This window comes from Protomyctophum bolini, assembly GCF_963924005.1.
Source record: "Protomyctophum bolini genome assembly, chromosome: 16".
Classification (NCBI taxonomy): Eukaryota; Metazoa; Chordata; class Actinopteri; order Myctophiformes; family Myctophidae; genus Protomyctophum; species Protomyctophum bolini.
The window spans coordinates 35,194,191-35,200,572 of NC_137877.1; positions in this window are offsets into that span (position 1 = coordinate 35,194,191).

The window sequence follows — 6,382 nt, forward strand, 5'->3', positions numbered from 1 at the left end:
TCTCTCTCTCTCTCTCTCTGACTTTAGTTTTCTACCTTTCCACCTTTTGTCTCCAGACCTCTCTTTTAAAAAGTCAGCGAACCACAGCCAGGCAAACAGCTTGAGAGAGAGAGAGAGAGGGAGAGAGAGAGAGAGAGAGAGAGAGAGGGAGAGAGAGAGAGAGAGAGGAGGGGTGGAGGAATGGAAGTAAAAAACATAACACCCCCGGGCATGTTTTACCTCCTCTTCTCTAAGGCTCAGCGATGACCGTGGAAGGAGGATAGAGAGACAGAGAGAGAGAGAGAGAGAGAGAGAGAGAAAGGAAAACAGTATTGATTGACACATGGGGAGTTAATCCTCCATCAATGGCTTCCAGAGAGGGAAGGAGACTGACAAAGAGCAGGGATCAGTGACAGAGTAGAGAGAGAGAGAGAGAGTTAGAGGGGCGGGGGGGCAGCAGACAGAGATGATAGAGAGAGGGAAGAGCAGAGAGTTGGAGAAGACTATTTCTGTTTTAAAGAACAGATGTTATGTTAGAGGAGAGAGTCACAAACACGTGGTTCTGGTTCAGAAAAAAAGACGATGAATTCTCGTCAGTGTTTGTCACAGAAAAAGAGGAGATTGAGTTTGAGGGAGTCCATCTTACGGATATCGACAGACGGAGAGAGAGAGAACACAGAGTGCTTCTATAAACACTTCTCAATGTGCGAGTGTATAGAGAGTAGAGACTCATATTCAAAGAGATATTTCACCGTGTTTTGGGTCATATTTTCACATGCACATTTCACATGCATACAAATATTCACACACAGATACAAAGACACTGCACGTGCACACACAATCACACGCGTAAACGCGCACACTGCATGCACAAAGTTACAAGCACTTAAACCACGCACACAGCCGTGTACTCAAGGGTCACACAAGCGCACACACACAATGTCCCCCTAATCCCCAACACATTCAAGTATATGAAAGCAATGTCACACACAACGGTATGTATACACGCACGCACACACACACACACACACACACACACACACATACACACACACACACACACACACACACACACACACACACACACAGTCATGCCACCCACCCGCTCGCAATTCTTCCTTTTTTCACGGTCCGTCCCCACTAAGATGCGGGTCGATCTCGAACCCAGCGTGCACCATTAACCCATTCCATACTGGTCTTTGTGAGTTTCCCGAGAGGGGGCCACATCCTGCTGCTGCCTCTGCCTGACGAGTAAGCATGAGTGGCGGGCAGGGGGCCCCGCAGTTGGCCCCCTTAGGTTTATGGTTTTATGATAGAGAGAGAGAGAGAGAGAGAGAGAGAGAGAGAGATTTTAAACAATAATTTATCAAATTCATCAATTTACAAAAAACAGCCTGCTGTGGCTACATTTACATACATTGACATTGATCGCCAAATAATGTACAGAAGAAAATACATAAAAGACGAGTTGGGGTTGAGAACTGTTGAATCCCACACATATTGAAATACATACATACATATATATATATTTTTTTACATAATATTTAAATTGTAACAATATTCATGTTCTAACTAGACAAGACAATTAAACAATATCACACCTCTGTCTTCCCTCCAGATAGAGACCTGTATGAGAAGGAGGGAGTTACTATTTTAACACGTGTCTATTGTTGAGAGACATATGTCGGCATGTGCCTCTCTCTCTCTCTCTCTCTCTCACTCTCTCTCTCACTCTCTCTCTCACTCTCTCTCTCCCCCCTCTCTGGAAACTGAAGAAAAGAGAACGAGCAGAAGGAATGGATGGAGGGACAGAGGGAGGGAGAGAAAAGAGATGTGGAAAGAGGGGGAGAGGCAGAGAACAGGAGGAGGAGGAGGAGAGTTAAGGAGATGAAAGGAAGGGGGAGAGAGAAAAGCCATTGTGTGTAAATCCCTGTAACAAATCGTAGAGTTCAGAGCACCTCGGGTGTCACATTACACCTTTTATAAAGTAGTTATTGTAAAGGCATGTCCCCTGTGTCCGCGTCTCACCAGACGGTTTGCGGTAAAGTCCTTAATTTGACTCAGACTCAGAGAATGTACAAATGTTTGCATTGTAAATTAGACCCTGAAGCATCCATGTTGCTTTAACTTTATCTCAATCCTTAATTCCTTATTAGTATACTTATTTTAATTGCATTAGGCCTATATTATTATTATCTCCCTTTTCATCCCTTTGTTTTCCGTATCATGCTCACTATATAGTTTGGGACTTGGTCTAAACGTCTAACAAAAAGTGCATGTTTTTTTGCTTTAATCTTGATCCTCTTGTTTACCTTTTCCCATGCAGTAGTATTGCTTAATATCTGAGATGCATCATACAATGTCTGCAGGAATAGATGTATTGATTTGAATACTTTATTAACAAATTGCAAGTGATTATACATGCCAAAACTAACAGAAACATTTTGTCAAAAAGCCCTGAGGGCTTTCTGCAGGTTAACACATACTGTACGTGTGTACATCTGTATATATTCTTTTCCTGTACAGTAGGCCTATAAGGGTTGTTGATTTTGGACGAAGTGGGCAAATGATTGACAAAGAGAAGATTGAAGATTTAAAGTCAAATATTTGCAGTGGGGGGGGGGGGGGGGGGGGGGGGATACCTATAAGAAGAAAAAATAACAATCCAGGTAAACCATGGAGATTTACATCACACAAAACACTTCAGGGGAGAAGCAATATGGAGAGAGAGTGAGAGAGAGAGAGAGAGAGAGAGAGAAGGAGAGAGAGGCGATGAAAGAAAAGGGACCCCCATCTCTACATCTGGAAAAGAGTCTGAAAGGAAGTCACCCATCTGTGGCCAAACTGCTGGAGGCCAGGCAGACTGGACCGTGTCATGGTGCGTCTTACGGGGCGGTGTGTGCGTGATGGCTTGCAGGATGCAGGTGGGGGGAGGATGACAGAGAAAGGGAGAGAGAGAGATAGAGAGAGAGAGAGAGAGTCACTCGTTTGGAACGCCTGATGTCTCAAGACGACTTCGAACTCTGTGCGACAATGGGCGTGTGTGCGCGTGCGTGTGCGTGTGTGCGTGTGTGTGTGTGTGTGTGTGTGTGTGTGTGTGTGTGTGTGTGTGTGTGTGTGTGTGTGTGTGTGTGTGTGTGTGTGTGAGTGAGAGAGAGAGAGTATGATTTGTTTGCAAGGAGGAGGGCAGGAGGTATATGGGGGCAGCATCCAACCAACATCTGTTACTCTAAAGACAATAAAACGGTAAATGTTCCAACCAATTATGAACTTCCATTCAGTTTGTTGTGCCAAACATATAAAAAAGGAAAAGGCTTGTTTATTAGTCAGCTGTTTGCATAAAGCTGCACTATATGTAACTTTCCGGTTTTGAAACCAAGTGTCCTGTGCATTGCAAGTGCTGACATAGAGCCTGCATGCTTTCTTGCTCTGGGGAGAAATTACATTTTCAAAAGTTGTGCCAAACCACGCAGAAACAGGATCATGTCAAAGGTTGCGTGTAAAATAGACACATGGATCTAATGTCTCCATAGAAGAGCAGAGAGACCAAATCATCACCTAGATCTGCATGGAGCTGGCCAGCAACTCTGCGTCTGACCTCAAACCTCAAACCATATGGTGCTGACCTGTTTTTTGTGAGGGTAGGCCTACCTACCCTAGGGGACAGGGGGAGAACATGCAAACTCCACACAGAAAGGTCCTTTCACCAAACCCGCCTCGGGGCACTGATGTCGTGGAGGATAGAACAGTGTTGTGCATTTTTTACAGTATGTATACATTCATTAATCAAATGTATGTTTACTACATAATAATCTAAACTACTAATCTAAATTGACTAGAAACTAAAGCTGTCAAATAACTTTAGTGGAGTAAAATAAAATCACACTCGTGTGAATTGAAGGGCGCCTGGTAATGTTTGCTTAAAGTGTTGTAAACAAACGTTAAAAGTCCATACACTTGGCTGCCATATGACGTCATTTCAAAGCCAGACATTTGAGGGGATGGGGCCTCTCAAACTAGCAATAGCCTCTGAGATGTATATGTACATATTAAGTATTAAAATGTAAATGGTCGGCCTTGACAAGGCACAACTACTTTGTATGTACATGTGTTGCCATGCTTTTTGTTCTTGATTAATGTAAGTCGCTCTGGATTAAGAGCGTCTGCTGAATAAATGCCTAAATTGTAAATTGTAAGGCACCTTGACTGGTAATCCAGTCTGGCAGTGTGCCTCGGGTTCGACTCCAGTCAGCCTACTGTCTATCCCTCTATGAAAAATGTAAAATAAAGGAGAAAGCCACAAAAAAAACGACTGTAAATGGTCAAGTAAAAGTACTTCAAAACTGTACTTTGGGACAGTACAGTACAAGTACAGACATAGTACACTATACTAGAGTAAAATGTACTTTAGTTACATTCCACCGCTGCAGGTTCCATGAGAGATACAGTACATATGAGACCACTCACTGTAAGGTGATCTGTGATCCTGCTATCTCTGACATGTTTATTGTTGGTCTTCACCGCAGCGTGTAAAGCGTATTCACTACAAATATGAAAAACAAAACTCACAAAAGACACCTGAGGCCGTGAAAGATTCATCACCGTCTGCATGGAAACACCTGCGACCTCCACCTATAGGTTCCCTGGAGTTCAGTGTTTCCAGACTTTGCGAGAGAAATAAGCAATCCAGCCATGTCTTTGAAAACAAGCCCAAAAGAAAGCCACTATAGGCCAAATGAGCAGCACCTAAACAAAGGTGTAGGTGCTCATTTGACCTACAGTATTAGATATTTGAAAATAGACGATCTACAAGCTCACAGCGGGTCACGATGAGAAGCGTTGTGAGTACAAATCTGGTACAGGGGTTTCTGGCACAAAATATTTGCAGATGGCACAAATATAGAGTAATTTGGGGGTCCTTGATTTGAAAATGTTTGAGAACCACTGGTTTAAACAACATTAGGAAGGAAGCCGCAAATAGCAGCTACACTTTCAGGTTACTTTACAGAAACACAAGACCAAAGTCGCCTATAATAATAATAAGCAGACCATGGCAACACTGGTGGAGTTACAGCACAGAGACATTTCTTTGTTCTTGAATGTCAAAACATGTCTGTATGGGTGGGTGGGGTGGGTATGGGTGGGTGGGGTGGGTATGGGTGGGGGGAAGATAATGGGTAATGGGTGCCGCCACCTATAGGGGGGAGATTGGATGTAGGTTGAGGGTATGGCAAGGTGGCAACAGTTAATCAAACTAATTGATTTAGTCAATTAAATTACATCATCATGCTGTAAAATAGACACTATGGCGTAAAATTCCATACATTGTGTGGCGTCCATACATTGTCAATGGGAATTTAATGTTTGTGATAGGACAAAGTTTGTGCACACACACCAAAAGCTGGACATATAGGAGGGGCTAGCGCCCCTCAAAAATTAAGTAGCACATTATTAGCTATCGTAGATCGTCTGTTTTCACTATTTTACGGTTATTAGACCAAGTGATTCATTTATTATAAAAAAGTCTATTCCAATTCAATTGATGATTAAACAAAAAGTTCCCTTGCCTCAAGTTTATCTGTATAGCACATTTCAACAACAACAACAACGCCATTCAAGTGCTGAGGGTATAGAAAGACTGCGGTAGTAGCGTTTAGATATAGGAACTATAGGCATTTAGCAGACTTATCCAGAGCCTTACACAGTGCCATAGAGTAAGACAGAGTTAGGACACTGAGGGGGCAGAAGAGCTCGAGGAGCTGTTCATGCAGCCTGAACAAGCTGGAGTTTAAAATACATTGTTTTCAACGAGGGCGGCGCAACTATAAGAGCTATTTTAGGCATGTGTGCAACATGACAACTGTTTTTAAAGTAAAGTCTCTGTAATGTTTATGTTGTACTATTACAACAAAAAAAAACAATCTACAATAAAGGGATTTAAGATCATTAAAGCTGGGCTGTTGCCTGAGTCCAATGCATTTCTGTCAACTTCCGGTCCAGGACTTGTCCCTATTTAATTTGTTGTCCCCATTCTCAATAAAATGTAGAAGACTGGCCCCATGAAGTGAACGGAGTTGTCCTAACTCTGTCTTACTCTGTGGCTCTGAGGATGGAGCAATAGACAATTAGACATGAACATTTGTCAACCAAACAACAGGGTAAGTGGTCCAGTAATCAGAGCGCTGAGAAAACATGTAAGTGCGACAACGTAAATAAGATGTATTGATGTGTGTGCCGCAGTGGATTTGGCTGCTATTCAAGACACACACACACACACACACACACACACACACACACACACACACACACACACACACACACACACACACAGGAGACCTATAAGGGGTTTTCCCTGTGTCATACATGACTGAGAATAATATAGTCTAGACGCGTGCGCACACAC